We start from the raw sequence: 24,339 nt of genomic DNA, 5'->3' as shown, positions 1-24,339 counted from the left end.
ATCTGTCGATCTGTTGCCAAGGTTTTTTGCAATTATCTTCTTAGTACCCATATTTGTCTCTCCAACATCTGTGATCCTTTTTAGACGTCTCCACTCCTCTTCAACTGTGCTGCCTACACTGGTTTCCTTATAAGTGTCGATAGCCTTAGCGAACTTTGAATGCATCTAGTCGTTCTTCAGTACCATACTTCCTTGCACACTGATTCTTTCAAACAATTCTTGTAATGTTTAGCCTACACTTCATCATTATTAAATTGTGATCTGAGCCTATATCAGCACCTGGGTGCACCTTACAATTCAATATCTGGTTTTGGAATCTCTGTCTGGCCATGATGCAATCAAATTGGAACTTTGCTGTGTCTACAGGTCTTTTCGGCATTTACTTTCCCTCTTGTGGTTTTCTATCGAAGTACTCACTATTACCATCTGAAATTTATTGCAGAATTCAATTGGTCTTTCCCCTCTCTCATTCCTACTGCCAATCCTATATTCTCCTGTAACCCTTTCTTCTATTCATTCCCCTACAACCACGTTCGGATCCCTTACAACTGTTAGATATCCATCTCCCCTTACATACCAAATTACTTATTAACTATCCTCCTACACTTTCTCTGTATCTTCATCTGCTACTTGCAACATTGGCATATATACCTGAACTATCACTGTCAGCACTGGTTTGCCGTCAAATCTGATGAGAACAACCATGTCACTGACCTGTTAACGGTAGCTCAATTCTCTGCCTTACTTTCTTCTATATAATGAATCCTACTCCAGTTATAACATTCTCTGAAGGTGTTGATATTACCCTAAACTTATCTGACCAGAACTCCTTATACTCTTTTCATCTCACTTCACTGGCCCCTCACATACCTAGATTGAGCCTTTCCATTTTCAGATTTTCTAGCTTTCCTACTATGTTCGAACTTCTGATATCCCATGCTTGGACTCTTGGAATGTTATCCCATCATTGGTTATTTAATCTTTTTCTCATGGTCACCTACCCCTTGGCAATTCCCTCCTGAATATCCAGATGGGGGACTAATCTGGAATCTTTTGTCAATGGAGAGATCATCACAAATTTTCAGTTAAGCTAAACACCCTTGGATACAAGTTATGTCTCTTTCATTCTGTGGTTTCCATTGCCTTCTGGATCCTAATGCTGTTGTGTTGATCATTTTTTATTCTTTCACCTTTCAAGGGCAGTTCCCATTCCAGGGCAAGGGGGTGCACTGAACCTCGTCCCCCTCCTCTGCCCTCTTAACACAGATATTGGCATAATGAGAGCAATTTCTTGCGCCAAATGTCTTTAGCCTCCACTGCGAATGATTTTATTCAAAATTTAAGTAGTGGCCGGGTTTGAAACCATGGTGCAGAGCGCTTTGATCAGAAGTCAAAGACGCTGCCTCTAGACGAGCAGTAAAGGGTCTGTGGAACACGAATGAGTAATTAAGCATGTACGTAAGTAAGTAAACAATAAATAAATATACAAATGAAATATTCTGCATCCTTGGGTGTTCTATTGGATTGGGAGACACTATGTTGGATCCCACAAGCAGAAAAAAAAAACACAATTCACCAATCCAACTGTAGAGGTCTCAAATTTTCGTTTTTGGTTGGTATTTAAACAATACAATCTTTACTATTGACTACTACTTTACATGTCTGCTTAACTTTAAATATACTGGCACACAAAGTCCCAAATGCTTCCAGTATCTTCTATAGTTTCCCCTATGCTCCATGTTGTGCTCTCATGTAAACACTGTTACATATTTGCAATTCCACAAATATCTTTCTCATATGAGTATTAATACTTGATAGCAGTAGAGCTCGCTTGTTTATGACAGCTTTCATCACTTCTAACAATTTGCTTCTGATGTCTCTTTGAACTGGTTACTTCATGCAACCCAGTTTCCAAAATGGCAGGACATTTCACTACTCCAACATCTCTTTGCAAGTTCTGATAGTTACCAAATAACTATTCTCTCTACTATACAGAACTCATTCATTTTGCATTGTTTATCCTTTACTTAAATGCAATGTTGTGCCTTATGGTCTATTTTATTCCCAGTTTCTTCTCAGTCATGTCTTATGTTAAATTGAAGTCTCTTAACTGTTTGCCTTAGTTTTAGCCCTGTTCAGAAATTTTTCTCTACACTTTCATTGGTTTTTCACACTAGTAAACAATAGCCTTCACTCTACCGTAAACTCTTATAAACATTAAATGTTCTTTTTTTTCTTATTTTCCATTTTAATTACTACTTCTTGGCTTTCCTCAGTTATTAGTTTGTGTTACAACTGCATGGAATGTCAGTGTTCACCTTACAGTTTTCTTGTTTGTCTAGTCATACCTTTGTGATGATAATACTTTTCCAAAAACCTTATGGCAAGTCTCCTCATCAATAAGTACAATAAAAAATGGAAGATACTCTAATTCCCCATTTCCCACTAATCCAGAAGCATCTCATCACCATCTCCTCCTCAATTCTTTGAACGTGAATCATTTATAGCTTTGACAACCTTTCAGCACACTACTGGATAGCTCACATGAGGACTTCAGATGTTCTCTTACATGCCTGTCAGTTCATTCTTCTGCAAAAAAAACACACACACACACACACACACACACACACACACACACACACACACACACACAACTCCAATAATTACCTCTGATATCATCGAGTTTCCTGATGGCAGTTATATCTCTGCTTTTCTTGTATCTATGGTGGCCTCTCTAGCTCAAATTATTTTTTATATTTCCTCTTTTTTTTCTGACAGGACAGACTCACTTGGCCAAGTGACAGCACCTTCTCAAATAATTTGTAACTTGTCTCATTTTCTCCAATTTAATTCTGCTTCTTTCTATTCATCATCACAACATTACGTTCTGTTGCGCCTGCAACCTATTCCACTAAACACAGAAATAACAATATTCTACTCCATAATGGGAAAGAAAACTACTAGCTTCTGGTCAGATTCAGGAAACACGCACATATCTCAAGTTCCTGAATGTAATTTTAGAAAGATTTATAACATAGTGGATTCTGGTATTATTTTTGGAAACTGGCTGTCATACTTAAAAGCAACAAGAAATTATTGGGAAGACGAGATGGAACTTCTTGAGAGCAGATGCAACTACGCTATGAGTAACTGTTCTAGCAACAGCTGAATACTGCTCTGCTGTGTGGCTGAATAGCTCCTATACTCAACTATCTTCCTTGACTTATTTCCTGATGCTCTTACGCAGAGCACAGAGCCTCAACAAAGCTCCACTGGGGCATTTCAGATTATCTTCAAATCTGCAAATGTTTCCCCTCCCCCTCCTCCTCCTCTGTGTCTTCTTGCACTGTGCTCTCCCGGAAAGGTCTTTGGCCTGTCTTGTCTCCTTTCACCCCTTGAATTCCAGCAGAGTGTTTTACAGCATCCAGATTTTTTCAAAGGGTCTCCGATCTAGCTTCACTTCCTTTTTTTGATTTAGATGGCAATATGTTGTTCTCTCATTTGAGTCCAGAGGCCTTCACTGGGTATCACATTTGACCAAAAGATTTTAAGAATTCAGTTTTTTTGCATTGTCACCACTGCCAAAAGCACCTTCCTCCAAAATCATGTTTCAAGTTCACGAAGAACTCATTGTCAAAAGGTGGAAGATCCCAACCAAATCCCTGAAAAAGGTTTTGAGTGATGCCAGCAGAACGGCGACGTTCATTGTCATGGAGGAACACAGTGCCTTGTCTGAGCATTCCACACCTTTCATTTTGAATTGTGCACTGAAGTTTCTTAGTGTTTCACAGTATCTTATCTCATCGATGGTGTGTCTTGTGGCAAGGAACTCAACGTGCAGAACACCCTGTCTGTCCCAGAACATAGTGCACGATTTTTTGTGCTAACATTGTTGGAAATATTTGTTTCCTGGGAACATGAGTGCCTTCACTTCACCAAATTTTTTTTATTTTTTTTATTCTGGAGTGACACGACAAACCGAAGTTTGATCACCTGTCACAATTCTGTAAAAGACTTTATCTCCCTCAACAGTGTTCAGTTCTGAAATGTCAAAGTACTGCCAAGCTGCATCATTTTGACGACTATGTAAGCGTTTTCAGAAAATTCAAGTATTTTCGACAGTCTCATGCTAAAAAGTTTTTGAAATTTGTGGACATTCCTCACTAGGTGAACTGTCTGTTTTCATACATTTTCTCATTCACTTTCACAATCAAACCATCATCATGGATAGCAGAAGGCTGCATACTCTGTGCTTTGTCATGAACAGTTGTTCATCCATCATTCAACTGTCTCACCCATGTTCTAACCATTCCATCAGCCATAACATTTTGACCATAAACCTCTAAAAGTTGAAAATGAATTTCAGCTGGCTTAACATTTTATGCATTAAAAAAGAACTATTATAGGAATACACTTCAGTCAGGGGGGGCTCAAATATTGCGTTAAACATTTCGAATGACCTGTAACAAATGTAAACACAACACAATCTGGCTGTAATGGCATCAGTGGAAAGACAATGACCCAGAGAGAAGTGCAAATATGTGTGACTGTGACACTAGTGCTGCAAAATGGTACTTACTTTCCAGGCATGCTTCATAGTTTAGCTGTTACAGAAATTTCTCTTGTCCTCCTTAATGGATACAGCTGGACGAGAGCCCTATTCAAAATTTTGGGTTCTTACTGTGACATAGGCAGATGTTCCTCCCTCTTCACTAACTACACTACCATGGTACGTAAACTCTTTTATCCTTTCAACATCCTCATTGAACACTTTCAGCTTTCTCATTTTCTTGTATTTATTTTCATAATTTTCATCTTGGTAACATTGACTTTTAGACCAAAAATCTTGGCTTTCCCTTCCATGTCAACATGGTTCAGCAAGAAGAGGCAGATGATGTCAACAAAATTAAGACTCTCCACTTGCTCAGTTAGTTCATATTGTAACCCCCCCCCCCCCCCCCCCCCAAAAAAAAAATTACTTTTTGTCCATCACTTTCATCACCACTTCATCCAGCACTGGTAAAAAAGATAGTTAAAGATTAAACACACCCTTGACAAACTCCAGACTTAAGTGGGAAGGATTCTTAACTTTACCCTTGCTGATGACATGGCGTCTGTATATTGAAAGCCTCCCTGACAACCTTTTCCATCTTTTCTGATATTGTGTACTTTTCAAAGATTTCCTCATCTGCCTTCTTTTAATAGAGTTCAAGAACTTTTCAAAGTCTATAAAAAGAATATAAGGACTAGTGATGAATTCATTTGATTGTTCGATAATGACTAAGCATGTTTATTTGATCTGTACAGGAATGGTTACTTCTCAAACTGCACTATTTGGATTTCAATTTCCACCTTGACTCTATTAAGGATTATCTGCATCAACACTTTGCTAGGAATCATAAGCAACACGATTTGCCTCTAATTGTGGCTGTTGATGATGGCTCCTTTATTTGGGCAAGTTGATGAAGAGTCCTCCTCTCCACTACTATGGTTCGCTGTCCAAGTTCCAGATCTGTACCAAAAGAGGGTGAAGAAGATCTGTGGCTGTGACAGAATTCGTGATCAGAAATTCTGGTGCAATGTTATCCGCCCCTAGAACCATTACATTCTTTAGCTACTCTATTATTGATCGATTCCTTTGAAGATGGTTCTGAACTAATCTTATTTCCTATCATTTCAAGATCAGCTTCATCTTCAGGGTATGTTTCTTGTCCATACTCTGCCTCATCAATCTCTATTCAGCAACTTCATAAAGTGCTCACGGCACCTTGAAAGGTGTGCACTATCGTCAGTGAGAAGATCATCCTTTGCCCTTTATAGGTCAACTGCGGGCTACTTTCTTTCTTGTGAGGGCATCTGCGACATCCTAGAGTTCTCGTATTCAACTGCTTGATATTAAAATTTACCAAACAGAAAATCATATAGGATATGTTGCTCTCCAATTCTGTCCAACAGACACCCATTCTTCCTTTTTCTCTCCCGCAATACCATTCCAATCAGCCACAGTTATCAAGACTGACGTAGCACTTAAATATTTTATAAACTTCTCCTTCATTCCATTCCATCAATAGTTTATGCTGTGTGCTTGTAAAGCAGTGTAATGGTGACTAGCATTTACACCCACATTTCTTTTCAAACTCTCTAGTTTTCACAATATTGATACTGAAACCAAATATTCGTTCAAAACAATCTAAGTGTTCTTATCGACATATCTGAAAAGCGATCGCACATCAGTTAGTATACAACACTGGTTGTTTCCAACAATCTTCAGACTTCTCTGGTCATAAATATAGTAATATGCAAGAAAATAGGTTCAGAAACAGGGACGGGGTCTGACTAGCATATTGCTGAGGTTGGAAGAGGAATTAAGAGCTGTAAAAGGACAGTGGGTAGTTTGGTTGTCACTTTGGAGATGACTTACTACAATCACACTACTGTATATGGAACTGTGAGGTTGTTACTCTGCACAACAATATAGTATTGTGTATAAAGAGACTTAAGTCTTGTTCTTTAATGTGAGTCATTGGTTCTACAGGAAGCTTGGGAAGAACAGAACCTCTACCTGTGTATTTGAGTAGTAAATCAACAGTCAATACACTGGACATAAAGTCGTTCATTGGGCCCCTGACCATTTTTGGCTCAATAATACACTGAAGAGCCAAAGAAACTTGTACACCTGCCTAAAATTGTGAGAGCCCCTGTGAGCAAGCAGAAGTGTCGCAACACGACATGGCATGGACTCGACTAATGTCTGAAGCAGTGCTGGAGGGAATTGACACCATGAATCCTGCAGGGCTGTCCATAAATCTGTAAGAGTACAAAGGGATGGAGATCTCTTCTGACCAGCACATCGCAAGGCACCCCAGATATGCTCAATAATTTTCATGTCTGGGGAGTTTGGTGGCCAGCAGAAGTGTTTAATCCCAGAAGTGTGTTCTGGACCTGTGGGTGCTGCACTGTCCTGCTGAAATTGCCCAAGTCCATCGGAATGCACAATGGACATGAATGTGTGCAGGTGATCAGACAGGATGTTTACACACAAGTCACCTGTCAAGAGTCATACCTAGAGGTATCAGGGGTCCCATATCACTCCAACTGCACACACACCACACAATTGCAGAGCCTACACCAGCTTGAACAGTCCCCTGCTGACATCCAGGGTCCACGGATTTGTGAGGTTGTCTCCATACTCCTGCACGTCCATCCACTCGATACAATTTGAAATGAGACTCAGAAACTTCCTGGCATATTAAAACCGTGTGCCAGACCAAGACTCGAACTCGGGACCTTTGCCTTTCGCGGGCAAGTGCTCTACCACCTGAGCTATCCAAGCTGAGTTCGAGTATCGGTCTGGCATACAGTTTTAATCTGCCAGGAAGTTTCATATCAGTGCACAGTCTGCTGCAAAGTGAAAATCTCATTCTTGAAATGAGACTCGTCTGACCAGGCAACATGTTTCTAGTCATCAACAGTCCAATATCGGAATTGACAGGCCCAGACAAGGCATAAAGCTTTGTGTCACGCACTCATCAAGGGTACACGAGTGGGCCTTCGGCTCCAGAAGCCCTTATAGATGATGTCTCATTGAATGGTTCGCACGCTAACGCTTGTTGATAGCCCTGCACTGAAATCTGCAACAATGTGCACAAGGGTTGCACTTCTGTCACATTGAACTATTCTCTTCAGTCATCGTTGGTCCCGTTCTTGCAGGATCTTTTTCTGGCCACAGCAATTTCAAAGATTTGATGTTTTACTGGATTCCTGATATTCAAAGTACACACCTAAATGGTCATACACGAAAACACCCACTTCATCACTACCTCTAAGATGTGTGTCCCCCATGGCTTGTGCGCGAACTGTAACACCACACACTAACTCATTGAAATCTTGATGACCTGCCACTGTAGCAGCAGTAAACGATCTCACAACTGTACCAGACACGTGTTGTCTTATATAGGTGTTGCCGACCACAGCGCAGTATAATCCCTGTTTACATATCTCTGTGTTTGAATACGCATGCCTAAACCAGTTTCTTTAGCGCTTCAGTGTATATTCTTGTCTAGATTGCTCAATCAACCACCAAACAAAAGTCTCCTACAGGTACCACAGCTGCACAAGAGACAGTCAGGGGACGGGTACTCATTGTTGCTGGGCCTAATGGAATAAAATATTAGTAAGATAGAGGTCAATGACAAGAAAGACTGCTCCAGATCAAAAACACTGAGCAATTCCAACTGTTCTTGAAACAATGTGTTGATTTCTATCAGCTGTCACGACAACCATTTTCTGTCTATTCTATCATACTTTAATGAGTTATTTAATGCTATATGCAGCAAATATACTCAATGAGTAATCCATGAACACCTTCAACTAAGGGAGGTGTGAGCAACACATCAACTAAATGTTCTTTCATTACTACCTACAAGCCTTTCTGTTATACTCTTCTCCCAGTTTAACTTTATAACTTTAGTTCCTTATCACAGTGATTGCTGTGTGGCTGCCACTGGCCACAGCAGAGCCTCACAATGCTGTGTGCCTGGCTTGCCAGTGAAATATCCATCACTAATCGTTAGGCAGCCAGCACGTTACAGTGGTGTTACAAATTATGCATATTTCAAACAACAAACAATGCTTTATCATTCATGTTTTAATTACACTTTTAGGAAATCATTTTATACTATTGCATACATAGTCTAGAGGAAAAACTTTTATATCTGTTGTCTTTTTTTCCCCTTAAGTCTTACGAGAAGATCCACACTGTTCAAGACTGTCGCTATATCTTTTCTACACAATGTCCAAACCCCAGCATTGAATGATGATTCAGCTTCCAAACATGTTACCTTTTGTATGTAGTAACTGCTGTTCTAACTTCCATTGTCCTTTTCTCATCTACTCCTCCTCCTGACAGGAACACCTTGCTCATTACTCTTTGTTATCGATTCACTTTCTATTACTGTGTTTATTTTTTCTACATGGGCCTCTTTGCTAAGAAGACTTAAATGTTAATATATGGCAGAATAATAAACTCATCCAGCAGATTCTGGTGATGACCTCTGTATTTAATATCATTGTACAGTAAATATTCAATGGAATCACATGAAAGATTGCTTGTACATGTCTACATTCTCTCTCCTTTGCGCAGTATACTCAGTCACACCAAAACAGTTCCAAACCCCGTTAAATCTAATTTAGTCAACACAGAAAACAAAAATACAACAGGACTGGTTGGTTATTGTTAAAAATATTTCATTTCATTGTAATAGTAAATCAAAACTAACCACCAAATAAAAGTTAGTTTAATATTTGAAATTATTCAAAAATTGGCAGAATACCTCTGAGCACACACTGTTCTGTTAATACATAAGTCACTCCGGTGCAGCACATCAAGACAAATGGACATAAAGTATGTAAATTGTGTAGAGAATCTGAAGTGATCCAAAATGTAACAAAAGTTCTGTCTGTGAAAACTAACAGCAGCCAGTAGGTGCCATGACTTTGCTGCATATGTGGCACCTCCAACTACAAAGTAACTCATAACAAGAGATCATACTGCACTCTAAAATGCTCTCCAACTCCTGCATCAATCTAGAAACCTCTCCTACCCAAACATTCTCCACACTATTCCTGTCTGCCTCATATTTTCTAGTGTCTTTCAATCAGCCTACACTGCGTCGGTATTGGTATGGTACTTCTCTAATGTGCAAAGAGCCAACCATTCACATATACAGGATATTATTACAATGCGTTGCCACTCCCAAACGCATTTTAAAGCTACTGTCAGATCCCTCCCCCTCAGATAAGAATCCATGTACCCCTTTCGTCTGCATTTACTCTAATCGCATGGCATCTTTTTTGAAAGATGTGTGCACAAAGTAACTCTGGCACGACATGAGAACCAGATCATTGTTTACCTTGATGGATGAGGAAAACTGCCCGAAAATCGCATCCAGACTAACCAACACACAAAGCTTCAAGATTAAAACACAAGGCAGATTAAATCCGAGATCAGTGCACCTCCCTGTGTCCCAGAAGTGACTAACATGCTCAGCTATCCAGATGGGGACTCCTGTCCGCATACTTTAAAAATCGACTTAAATGTTTGCATTGACCTTTACATTGGTGTGAGCAATGTTCAGATCAAAGCAACAACCTCTGCCCCAGCCCACGTAAATGTCCTCAATTTGTTATATAAAACATGCCCTCTTACAATAAACTCATCCACATAGTTTCCTGCTAACTGTACATCAAATATCAAATATGGGTACCATACCCCATTCTGTATGCACTGTCTTCCTGATCTCTGCAATTTCACATATGAACTAATTTCAAAACGATCTGAAAGTTCAAATGCAATTCTGTCTATACACATTGCACCGAACAATCATAACTGTACAGTAACATTACTCTTAGTACTTTATATAAGGAGACCATATGCAAAATAATCTATATGCACTATAAGAAATTTTGAGTAGTGAAAAATAACCTGCACAAACTATCAGAAAGCTGACAGAGCTTTTCCTTAAAAAAAGATTAACAAATCTATATAGTAGCTGATAACATGAACATTAGTAATTGGCTATTTAAATATTTCTTGGACACACAGTGTGTTTTGCAACTGTATGATGCATTCAGTAGATTTTGGAAGACAATGGGTTTCCATTTCGTTTTTCTGTCAGCTTGCAAACCCTCTTACTATTGTGACAAGGATTGGAAAGAACAGACATGGGCTAATAAAGATACCAAACTTCTTACAAATTATTATTATTATTATTATTATTATTATTAATTCAATGAAATGTTCAACTCTGCAGTGTTACAAATTAACACTTCACAAGTACTAGTTGAAAAATTAAACAATACTGTAGCATCAAAATATGGTGAAGTCAAACCTACTGACACCAGTAGTAGTTTATTCAACATCCATTTTGTAGAAAATAAAAACTAAAGTAACAATATTATGAAAAGGAAAGTTGCCAGTGAAGTGTTGCAGGTCAGACAGAGGGCAGGCAAGAGGCGGTAGTGGAACAGGAGAGAAGTGGAAGGACTGGGTGTGATGGTGGAATGTGGTCTTTGCTGTGCTGGAATGGGAACAGGGAAAGGGCTGGATGGGTGAGGACAGTGACTAATGAAGGTTGATGCCAGAAGGGTTACAGGAACGCATAATGCATCGCAGTTAAAGTCCCCACCTACACAATTCAGAAAAGCTGGTGTTGGTGGGAAGGATTCACATGGCACAGGCTGTGAAGCAGTCACTGAAATGAAGGATTTCATGTTTGGCAGCGTGCTCAGAAACAAGGTGGTCCACTTGTTTCTTGGCTACAGTTTATCGGTGGTCATTCATACAGACAGACGGCATGTTGGTTGTCATGTCCACATAGAATGTACCACAGTGGTTGCAGCTTAGCTTGTAGATCACATGACTGGTTTCACAGGTAGCCCTGCCTTTGATGGAATATGTGATGTTTGTGACCGGATTGAAGTAGGTGGTGGTGGGAGGATATATGGGACAGGTCTATTACAGGGGTTGGGTAGGCAGCAGGGGTTGTGTAGATATGCACGATTATATTGTGTAGGTTCGGTGGGCAGCGGAATACCACTGTGGGAGAGGTGGGGAGAATAGTGGTCGGAACATTTCTCATTTCAGGGCACGATGAGAGGTAATGGAAACTCTGGCGGAGAATGTAATTCAGTTGCTCCAGTCCTGGGTTGTACTGAGTTACGAGGGGAATGCTCCTCTGTGGTCACACCTGCAGTGATGAACGGTCCCTCGAAATATACTGAGGGGCACACAGAAGCCTTCCTTCACAGACCGTAATTATCCTCTCAACCTTGTACAATCTCCCGTGCCTTATCTTTCCAGTCTCCCACCACCTCCCAAAGTCCCAACATCTGGCTGCAGAGGAGCATTCGCCTCGTAACTCAGTACTGGCAGAAGTGAAACTGTGAGGACGGGACGCGAGTCGTGCTTGGGTAGCTCAGTTGGTAGAGCCCTTGACCGCGAAAGGCAAAGGTTCCGAGTTCAAGTCTCGGTCCGGCACACAGTTTTAATCTGCCAGGAAGTTTCACATCAGTGCACACCTCACTGCAGAGTGAAAATCTCATTCTGGAAACTGTAGCCAAGAACCAAGTGGACCACCCTGTCACTAAGCATGCTGCCTAACATGACATCCTTGATTTCAGTGACTGCTTCACAGCCTATACTGTATGGATGCTTCCCACCAACATCAGCTTTTCTGCACATTGCAGGTGGGAACTTTCCCTGCAATATGTCCTACGCTCCCGTAACCCTCCTGGCCTCAACCTTCATTAGCCACCGTCCTACCCATCCAGCCCCTTCCCTGTTCCCATCCCAGCACTACAAAGCCCCATTCCACCATCGCACCCTGTCTTTTCACTTCTCTCCTTCTCCACTAACTGCCCCCCCCCCCCCTCACACCACACTCCTCACCTCTCCCATGCCCTCCATCTAACCTGCAGCACTTCACTGTCCACCACCCCTACCCTACATCTCTCCTCCTCCCCGCCCCAGCCTCCTCCTTTCCTCCACCCAGTCGCCATTTCCATCATGCACTGGTGCTGCTGTTGCTCACAGTGTGGTTTCAGTTGCCCGAGACTGCAGTTGTGTGTGTGTGTGTGTGTGTGTGTGTGTGTGTGTGTGTGTTTTGATGACAGCCTTACTGGCTGAAAGCTTTATTTGTGACAATCTTTTTGTTGTGCCTATCTGTGACTTAGCATCTCTGCTATATGGTGAGTGAAAACTTCCTATTCGTAGTACTGTTACATTCCATCCTAAATTTTCCATTGTTCAAAAATTAAGTAAAGTATTCTTATGTACTGTAAAAAAATTAGGAAAAAATCTAATTTTATCATAATGGCCAATAGCAGCAGTGTGACCAAGTCATATGAGCATGTAATAAATACTGCCCTACATGAAGTCCACTTCATCCTCTTCCATTATATCAAAATTGTTCCTACCGGCATTTTCTTCACTGTCACCTATACGGCCTACTTAAATAGCAACTTCAGCAGCAAGGAGCATTTTGTAGATTTGCAATTTTTTTGTTTGCATTCCAGTTTTCACCAGAGTGGGGATATAAAAGTCACCTGATATTCTTCAGTTTTGGTATCTTCACTTTAACGCCTTTTCAATATCTTCTATGCAACTGATCTGCCTGAAGTCCCCCCCCCCCCTCTCTTTTTGCACATGCTTTCAGATTAACTTACTTCAATGTTGTAAAATGGGTCATATTTATCTAAAGTCAACTTTTTGCTCTTGCTACATCTGATCGTAACTTTTTATGACTTCTGGAATTTGAAATGTTGATTGGGTTGTTTGAGGATACCACGCGAGTAGGATTTCCAGCTCTCAACTGCACAGCTTTGTTCCAAGTGGATTACTGTAGCATGCCTTTCTAGCAGATCTGTCTCTTCATTTGGGCTCTCAATCACACACCTGTGGCTGAATGCTCTTTTCAGTTTACCAATAATTCTGTCATTTGTACTAAAAGTGTGTGAGCTTCTAAAAGCAGCTAGTGTGACACCATTCCCCAAACTCCTTTATTCTTGTTATGATCATCACAACTGTCAGAAAATAAATGCACTGTTGGAAGATTCTCCGAAGTGGAGTTGCATAGTCTGTGACGTAGTGCTGAAGCAATCTGACTGTATCCTTTGGGATACATATTTTTTCTTCTTGTAACACTACTGAAGGCTCTTCTGCTTCCACCAAGTCACTTTCTTTTCTGTGACATCTCAACCAAATAAAGTACGATAAACAGCACTATAAACGGAAGAGCAGGATGTCTTTATTGCCAAGGGCATGTATTGGCAGGCTCCAGGGAAGATAAATGAACCCGGGAAGCTGTTTACTCCACACAGTGAAGAAAAATATCTTTGCTTGTTTTTTTAATTCCCTTGCTAGTTGCAGCATAAACATTACTTTTCATTCCCAGAGAAGAGGTCACTAAAGTGGTAGGAAAATTTAGCTGATTTTGCACCTGTAAACTCAGTGACAAGGCAGTGGCCATAACAGCTGCGATGAATGTAACTTCCCAGGAATATCGCTGGCTTTCCAAGCACGTGGCTTATGCACATAGCGCACTTTGAAATTTAGTGCATTTTTCTTTTCTCATTTTAGAAGCTTATAGTGCATTTTGCATCTCAGATTATAGCGAAATCTGTCGGCCATAAAGTAAAGAAGTCTGGGAGAGGAAAACCCCAAAATCAAATTTCCTGTAATGTACAACTCTTATGTTCTACTCACATACAACACCATCTGTGAGGTGGTGTCAGAATCCCAGAATCATTTTCTTCCTCTGAAACTGATAACATATCCAACATACATTTACTATGAATAGATTACTGCAATAAAATCTTTTGAAGTGGAATGTTGTGTGCGATCGCAGAAATTACAAGAAGGTGAGAGAAAATCCAGTATCTTAGGATTTCATCACATTAAACGTCCACTTATTATGCCCAACTGCCAGTTGGACTCTGTCACACTGTACTGCCCTATTTAACACTTTTCATTGTCCGTGGGAACAAATCCTGGAAACATAGTGGGAGTTTTAAAAAAAAACACAAATCTACGCACTTCTTTAGCTAGGAGACTGAAAAACATGGTAGAAACTTTATCATCTGCTACTAAGCATTACATTAAATTATGTAAACCTTGTTACCAAAGTCATATGTTTATGAGTTCTAGGACTGGCACACACTGATGGGTGACTTCAGTACTTTAATAGGCTGGTTGAATGAGCTGAACCTACAAATTGTGTACATCAGCTTCATCCCATAATGTAATGTGGTGAGGTGTGTGTCATATGTTTGCAAACAGAAACAGGAGAGACGAATTACAGCACTTCTTTTGCATCCTTTATTTTATTAAGTGTATGCTATGGTCAGGGGCTGATTTCCAGTGTACCACAAGATGTAGTTTAGGTTGAAAGGTGACAGCTTGGTTGCGAGCTAGAGTGGCGGTATTTAATATTTCAGTTGGTCCAGTAATTTTGCTTAAGGCAGAATTCCAGATACATGTCCAGTGGAATACAGAGGGAATATGGGAGTTCTAATAACAATTAGGAACCTTTCATGTAAAAGTGTGCCCGACTGAGACTCGAACTCGGGACCTTTGCCTTTCGCGGGCAGGCTGTGGCTAAGCCATGTCTCCGCAATATCCTTTCTTTCAGGAGTGCTAGTTCTGCAAGGTTCACAGGAGAGCTTCTGTAAAGTTTGGAAGGTAGGAGACGAGATACTGGCAGAAGTAAAGCTGTGAGTACTGGGCATGAGTCGTGCTTCGGTAGCTCAGATGGCAGAGCACTTGCCCGCGAAAGGCAAAGGTCCTGAGTTCGAGTCTCGGTCGGGCACACAGTTTTAATCTGCCAGGAAGTTTCATATCAGCGCACACTCCGCTGCAGAGTGAAAATCTCATTCTGGCTTTCATGTAAAAGTTACATAATGGGTTTCCCTTGCATTCTTCATAGTTTATGTATGATATATACATACATAATATGCATCAAAATACTCAGATGTGATCCTTATCTAATGCATTTTCTGAAATGACCTTTCATTTTTGTTTACCTGATGAAAAGTTCATTAAAGACAGCAAAGCACACTTAAATGTTACTGCTGACGCAAACGTTAGGCTCTGTTACAGGCCAATCTATTCCAGTACCACAGCCTTTATTTGGAATTTACATTTGTTTGTTTGTTTTGCGAACTCTCAACCAGATTATCACCTTTCAACCTAACCTAGAGTCCAGGCTATGCTAGATGTCAGTAGCACCACAACCAAATATCAGCTTGGGGAGGAGGGAATGTTCCAATATAAATTACCAGAAAGGAAACACCAAATGCTACACACACACACACACACACACACACACACACACACACACACACACACACACACACACACCATTAGACTCAAATCCTTCCAAAGAGAAGTGACCTAAATTGTTATCAGAGGGGACAATTTTGTGTATTTCAATAAGCCTTTTGTTCCTACAAAAATTTCTTATCATCATTTTATCACTACACAGCAGTTCTATATACAGATGAACATTTCTTACTAGTATCTTTATCATTACTCAGCACTTCTATATGTAGATGGTTATGGTATACATGCAACTTTATCATGTTTATGGTCAAGTATACCAATATACGTACTCCTGAAAACTGCTATATCGCCATCCAATTTGTTAGTGAAACTGTACGAAAGTTGAATTGGTATGAATAAAACTGGTTCTCACTTCCACACTCATCTACCAAATTAAACAGTTGGTAAATGATTTAAGCCACAGATGGAAATGGTGGTGTCACTGTTAGATACCATGAAGTGTACTGTGATCCTAATTGCTTATATGTGATATTTATTCAATCATTTGCAATGTTCAGTAAATCCCATGCAGATGAACATTCAGGGATATGGAATGAGTAAAGGTATATATCAATGAAAGACGAGCAAATAAAAGATACAATCAGTATGAACAATAAATTATCACTATCACACTCTATACAGCTTTGCCATTCATATCAAGCTCAATTACGTCGTTTCCATATTCTGTTTAGCTGACACTTAGCATAGCTCCCGTTCACTGCCCAAGGTGTCTCCATTAATGTCACCTCTCCAATTCGCTCTCCCTTCTATGCAGTCCACACGTTAATACATCAAATTTCTTGAGTTTTGGTTTCCTCCAAAACCTGGACTTCCTTCTTTTTCGCTTTGTATGGATTACTGACAGTTCCTTCATATCTATTTCACAACGCTCCACCGAAGATGGTGTAGGACTACATAAGCTCCAAATTAGGTCCAAAAATTTTACCACACTTTTATCATGCAGCTTGCACCCCACTCACGACAATTCAATACTTATAATAATTCGCAAACCAAACTCTGAACCGCAAATAAACCACGGCACTGTAATGGGTGAATCAGGTGCTCAAATGTTGCAATCCATCGAAGACAAGGCACGAAATCAGAAAAACTGTGCACGATACAAAACTACAGCAACTAGGTAGCTAGCAAAAGGATTCGTCAAAAATGCAATTTGTATCTCGCCGGGCATGCACTGTGCTTCAAAGAAAGAAAACGGATTTTTACAAATTAATGGACCATGGAAAAAAACTGTCAAACACTATCTTCAGACTGCTCGTACACGCACATCAGAATGACGTTAATTTGATGTTAACTATCAGCAGCGTCCAGTAAACAACAAGTACTCGGATACGCAGACGAAAACTTGTAACAAGCTATAGCATTACGTTTCTATGGTCAACGTACTGACTGTGACAACAATAAAAAAAAAACCACATCATATACCTATTAAATATACGTTGTAATTTGATAGGTAGTATATAAATTATACTCACTGACAGAAATTTTAATATACTTCAACCCCACACCTCAGCAGCGACTATGACATATTATTCACTTGCCAACTACAAAGCAAAGATTACAAAGATGGGCGTGAGCAGGAAATGGAAAACATCCGACGCGCCGAAATACTTCTCACCGGCCAATAGACGAATACGTAAAATTATCACAACTTATCATTCATCAACTGAGTACCAAATATGTAAGACTTAATGAAACTCACATTCGCAAGATTAAGAATCTGTACGTGTTGGTACTTGCGCTCTGTGTGGATGCGTCGTGTTCCAAACGGATTTCTTCAAAAATTTCAGTGCGCATTACTTGCACATATCACATTGTATTTAAGACGGATATCTTTATGATAACGTGTCTAGTCTATTAATTTCTGAGGAGTAGGAAACATGATTGGTATTTTGTTCAAAGGCTGCAACCAGTTCTAATTAATTCATCTCTCTCCCTTCATTGGTTACTCCTGCATGAGGTATCGTAGGCATCGGATTTGATTCACCTATAGTTTCAAATTATTTTACTAGAAAAGATTTTTGACAGTGTGCAGACTCCAAAGACTTGCACAGTATCCAGAGTGCCAACAAAATGTAAACAGTGGCAAAATGAGGAAGATAGTTATGCTTCTGTCAGCCGTGGATAAAAACTTGCAAGCAAACTCATTGAACAAGATTTAATAGTAAAGAATTTGGTGACCTCAAACACTCCTGTGCCTGTAGTAGCGCATGACTGAAAGCAGGCTGGTCAACAAATAACAGATGAAGTTAAAACAACTGAAGAAGCATGTTTATGAAATTTGTATTTTTATTTCTTTATTGGTCCTGTAAATCGTGATTCGAGACATAGTTTGCAAGTAATATATAGGACAGGTTTGAGATAGTAAATACAGTTTATGCACACTATGATTTTGAAATAATAACTCAATATGTGTTGCATATTGGTAATTTAATTATAAAACCAAATAAAAAATCTGAATGGGATAAGTAAGCCCTATGATTAAGAATGTGTGATCAATTACGACAATTTTTATGCTGTTCCAAAAATTCAGCAACAGAATACAACCAGTTTCACTCCAGTCAAATATAAATTTGGTTTATGTTAAAAAACATATGACTTACAGTTATACATTACAGTGTCAGAAATGTTCCTAATTCTTGTATTGTTTATGATTCTACCTAGTATCATAAGAGTGACAATTTTAATTACACTTGAAGATAATGTCTTCTTTAAAGGGTTGGGTTGTTTTGAGGTAGAAGACCAGACAGTGAGGTCATCGGTCTCATCGGATTAGGGAAGGACGGGGAAGGAAGTCGGCCATGCCCTTTCAAATGAACCATCCCAACATTTTCCTGGAGCGATTCAGGGAAATCACGGAAAACCTAAATGAGAATGGCCGGATGAGGGATTGAAATGTCGTCCTCCTGAATGCTAGTCCAGCATGCTAAGCACTGCTCCACCTCTCTCGATTTCTGTTAAGGCATTTCACTTTGTGAAGATAAATGTTTTGTAGATATATAAACAAGGAATGGGCAGTATATTGGGATTTTTAAATAATGGTTTATAGGCGTATTTTATGTGTGTTTATGTTGTTTTATTATTCTGACATGCTTTCCTGTAATGTATATGTTTTTCTGCTAGTTATGGAGTTTCCCCTAAAAAAGTTTCCTGTTAGCGATAGGATACTGCCACATGATAGTGTTACCTCTGATGCATGCCTTGTATTTTGTGTGAGGACTCGTACATAAATAATTGCATTTAGCTTTTTATTTAGATCATTCAGATGCATCTCCCTCTCTACATATGTGCACCTAAAAATTTTCTCACATCTATCACTATGATCATTTCTTCAGTAATACTAAAAATTGATGTTACATGGTGGGATTTCTGTGGAGTGTCAAAACGGAGTGTCACTGTTGTTTCAGAATTTATTCTAAGCCTGTTTTTTTAAGCACATTATTCAATTTTGTATTACAAGTCCAACTGTTTCCCGTGGGCTATCTTCATTGTATGATCTAGTGAGGATGTTTGTGCCATCTGGGAAAAGTTTTGTTGCGCCATCATTCACAGAAAGGATGGACAGCATGGGTCCAAGAACTGACTCTTGTGGGACTCCTTATCTGTTTTTCTTTGTGCATTATTACAGAAACAAGAAACATCGTATTTTTCCGCTTCTTTGTATTTTCTTTGAGTGATTTGTTGATGATAAGAACGGAGTCATATGCTTGGTGGGCCTCGAATTACATAATTATTTAGTTTCTGCAGTAGATTATCATCAACTATTAGACCAAAAGTTTTGCTAATATCAAGGGACATACCAGAAACATGTTGTTTACTATCTACTGTAGATAATATTTCATTTAGGAAGGCTGTGACAGCTAACCCAGTGGAACTGCCAGCTCATAATCATGTTTTATCAGTTCCCTACGAATTCTGCCAAATCATGATTAAACTATACAGGTCTAAAGTGCACAAATTCGTCTCCTTTATTGTGCAGTACCCATAGTTTCGGAATTCTCAGATTTTCGGGAATCGACCACTAATGACTGGTGAATTGTAAATATCTGTTAATGGTTCTACAATAAATATTATACTTGCTTTAATGATAATATTTGGTATTTCATTAGCACTCACTGATTATTTACTCCATCATCTTTTTGTAATCACATATAATTCACTAGATATTATAGGTAGGAGATTTGAATAGTGTATTGTATGAATTTTTGAATCTGGAATTAGTCACTTGCTATCTGTTGAGTGTTGTGATGTTTGGTAATCAGCTGTTGTGCTATGTTTAAAGACTAACTCTTAAATGAACTAATGTGAGGCCAGTTTCTACACTGTAATCTTCATTTAGGTCTATGTTGCTGTGGCAAATGATATTGCGCCTATTTTTTATGATTTACAGTTTGCTTTAGTCTTATTACTGGAAATTTCTGTTTGTTTCTCATTTTCTAATCTCTTTGAGTTTGATATCACTTATCTAAGAACATTTTTCTATTGTTTAAAACAGTTAATAAGACACAATTCGTGGGTCGTTTTGAGTACTCATATAAACTCTTTTTATTCTTATATGATCTTTTTAAGACTGCTCCAATTCACTTTTTATAATTTTGTAAAGAATGTATTACTATTGCTCAACTGGTAAAAGCTATTTCAAAAGAAAAGTAATCTAAATTTTCATTACTAAACTTCATGACATTCACTCTTTTGTGGAGGTTTTTATGTCTCCTGTAATAGATGGTATTATAATTTGGGGTAAGCGATCGCTAAAAGCAGTGTTTACAACTTCATTATTTAAATAATGGAAACTGCTACAGTTGCTTAGTGCACATACTGCACTTTAAAATGAGAATACATTCTTGAAACCCATTATTCTAAGAATCAAAAAATAAATAACTGGTGCAGTTTTGAAACTTCCTGGAAGATTAAAACTGTGTGCCGGACCGAGACTCGCCCTCGGGACCTTTGCCTTTCGCGGGCAAGTGCTCTACCAACTGAGCTACCCAAGCACAACTCACGCCCCGTCCTCACAGCTTTACTTCTGCCAGTACCTCGTCTCCTACCTTCCAAACTTTACAGAAGCTCTCTTGCGAAACTTGCAGAAGTAGCACTCCTGAAAGAAAGGATATTGCAGAGTCACGGCTTAGCCACAGCCTGGGGGATGTTTCCAGAATGAGATTTTCACTCTGTGGCTAAGCCGTGTCTCTACACTATCCTTTCTTTCAGGACTGCTAGTTCTGCAAGGTTCGCAGGAGAGCTTCTGTAAAGTTTGGAAGGTAGGAGACGAGGTACTGGCAGAAGTGAAGCTGTGAGGATGGAGCGCGAGTCATGCTTGGGTAGCTCAGTTGGTAGAGTACTTGCCCACCGAAAGGCAGAGGTCCCGAGTTCGAGTGTCGGTCCGGCACACAGGTTTAATCTGCCAGGAAGTTTCACATCAGCACACACTCCGCTGCAGAGTGAAAATCTCATTTTGGTGCAGTTTTCATTATTTAAATCATGAATGACACAGTTGCAGGCTTTTTTGAATCGTCTAATATTTCTTGTTTTTTCCTCCAGCATTGTCATTGGCTTGGGGTGGGAACCATTTTCTGGAAACTGGTGCTCTGAACACAGTGGCAAATCACTGTGAGCATCATTCAAACTATTTAGATGTGTTAAATCTACCTGTAGAACGTATCCTATGTGAAATTCTGCTGGCACATTTGATTTTTTTGCCAATTTGGTGCTTTCCTTATCAGACAGACTTCGAAACCCTTCAACAGGTAGAAGTTGTTACATGATGCCCATATAAGTTGTTTACACCTAAGTAAATTATGTAACTTAAATCATCAGATGCATTACACTGTGTGTTGGACACAAACGATCTGGATCCTTTTTATCACTACACCAAGCCAGATCTTTCGTGGGGCACCATGTTAAAAAAGACATCAAACTCTTGATAGATGTTGATATGTTATTTTTTGAATGAGGGATTCATTGTAGGATTTGTCCGTGTTTCTATAGGCATGCCAAGGTAAACAACCTTCAAAGTGTGAACGGTGTAATGCATCTCATGATTTAAGTTACATCATGTACTTCGGTGCAAACAAGTTATATGGGCAATTATGTAACAAATCCACCTGCTGAAGGGTTTCGAAGGCTGTCTGATAAGGAAAGCACCAGATTGGGGTAAAAAATCAAATGTGCCAGCAGAATCTGAAATAGGGTATGTTCTAGAGGTAGATTTAACGTATCCAGTTAGTTTGCATGATGCTCACAGTGATTTCCCACTGTGTTCAGACACTTTCACAGGTTGTTTGCCTATGGAAACACTAACAAAGCCTGCTATGAATCCCTCATTCAAAAAACAACACATCAACACCGATTAAGAGTTCAGTGTTGACACATGTCTTTTTTGACATGGTGACCCACGAAAGGCCTGACATGATGTAGTAATAAGTAGGGTCCAGATCGTTTGTGTCCAGCACACACTCCAGAATCAAGTGAAAATATTTGCAAGTAAGCACATATCTGTGTCCGTATAAAGTTTTGCATAATCCCTTAGATTAGGGATGTCAAACTCCTGCTATACACTCATTGGGTGTCCCTATTCTGTATACGATATGGCAGTGCCTGGAAGCATACAGGGGAATGTGGTTATATCAGACAATGTGGTTTTGTTGATCTTCTCCCACAAATCCAGAGGTTCATATGGGTAGACCCCACTCTTCGTTATGAGCTGAAACTTAGCATCATTGAGAAATGCAGTTCGACTTAGATGTCATTCCTACTGATCTATCATTTCAGCACGTTTCTGTAGTGGTGCCTGCATGAATTAAGTGAGTCAAGGAATCTCAGTGTAATCTTCTCAGTGACTACCCTTGGAAACGAAATGTATCTCTCAGTGGTGTCTGACAGGATGCTAACATGGTCTCTGCTGTTTTTATAATCAGTCAAGTATTCGACTAGGAAGTGAGCATCATACTGACTTAAACTGTCAATGAAAACGGATATGTGTCCTGGCAGTTCTTAATCCAATTTGCTTGCAATTTGCAGAACACCATGGAATTTGCCTGTTAGATGGCAGTGATCCCTACATGGTGTTTCCGCTTCTTTATCTAATGGCTGCTAACAACTATAACAGTCCACAGCATTCTTGTACAGTAATTTGTCCTTCTTCGTTTTCGTCTTTGGAATAGTGTTATTATAAATATCATCAACATTCCTTGCAAAGGCTTTCGGGCTCAGAAAGCAACCAATCCACAGGGTTATTCCCAATGTACAAATGAAAATGATTAAGACTTGAATCACTTATGTATGTAGCTTGACATGATGCTATAAAAGGTATTTGCCCTTCTATGAGTGTGATACGTGAGGTAGTAGGAATGCCCCCACAGCCCACCATAGGAGCGAGGAGATATTCAGAGTCAGCATATATGGTAAATAATACTCGCTCCTTACCGAGAAAATTCTTAAATATGCCGGATCTTTCATAGAGCAGTCCACTAGATGCTGTGTTAATCAGCCATTCGTTTTAAACAAGTTCATGAGTCTAGGATACAAATGCCATGCACCTTTATTTTTCGATATTTGGAAGGACAGAATGTGGGACATGCTTTGGCTCAAGTGGTAGTTTCGTTTCTCACAATCATAGATTAACAACAGATCTGCATGTGTCACATACCAACTAGCAAACCTGAAAACAAAAGGGGGTCCAACAACTATGTGTCTAAAAACAACATCAGCTGACTTGCGTTCTCTCAGGCCATCTACATGGATAGATACGAGGTGTGGCTAGAAGAAAACCGGACTAGTACTGGTGAAACAATAAAACGAATGCAATAAGGCTGAAAGTCGCGTGGCCTGTCACGTGACTCTCGCTCCGCCTACTGCTCGAGTTTCATCTGCCTCCTGCACTCAGTCTGCCCATGGCGTCTGTTTTAAGTAGTTGACGTTTTGTCTGTGCGTCGGAAAATGTTGAGTGTACAGAAAGAACAGCGTGTTAACATCAAATTTTGTTTCAAACTAGGAAAATCTGCAATTGAAACTTTTGTAATGTTACAACAAGTGTACGGCGATGATTGTTTATCGCGAACACAAGTGTTTGAGTGGTTTAAACGATTTAAAGATGGCCGCGAAGACACCAGTGATGACACTCGCACTGGCAGACCATTGTCAGCAAAAACTGATGCAAACATTGAAAAAATCGGTAAACTTGTTCGACAAGACAACAAGTCAACTCCTGTTAACTCAGACACTGCTCTGATTGTTAAACGGCGATCTTGTCGAACAAGTAACACACACACAAACACACACACACACACACACACACACACACACACACACACACACACAGGCAAAAAGAGATATGTAGAAACTCTGTGTCGTTGTCATCGGTATCGCCATCAGGCTCCGGTGATGGGGCGGCCAATGTCTGAGTACACAGGTTACTATTTATCTGCCAGCCCTCAGATGCTAGT

At 39.8% G+C, this 24,339-nt stretch overlaps 1 protein-coding gene across 1 annotated transcript in view; it reads right to left on the bottom strand.

The window, feature by feature from the left end:
* The window catches only part of LOC124782512 (adenylyl cyclase-associated protein 1), a 266,157-nt gene extending 248,672 nt beyond the window's left edge, over positions 1–17,485 (bottom strand). Inside the window, exon 1 of the mRNA XM_047253947.1 lies at positions 17,371–17,485. The gene's annotated coding sequence lies outside the window, so the exon portion shown is untranslated. The remainder of the gene's footprint in view (positions 1–17,370) is intronic.
* Positions 17,486–24,339: the final 6,854 nt, after the last annotated feature.

This window comes from Schistocerca piceifrons, chromosome 1 (assembly GCF_021461385.2).
Source record: "Schistocerca piceifrons isolate TAMUIC-IGC-003096 chromosome 1, iqSchPice1.1, whole genome shotgun sequence".
In the NCBI taxonomy this organism is placed as follows: Eukaryota; Metazoa; Arthropoda; class Insecta; order Orthoptera; family Acrididae; genus Schistocerca; species Schistocerca piceifrons.
The sequence above is the reverse complement of the archived record's forward strand: the minus strand, read 5'-3'. Positions and strand labels throughout refer to the sequence as shown.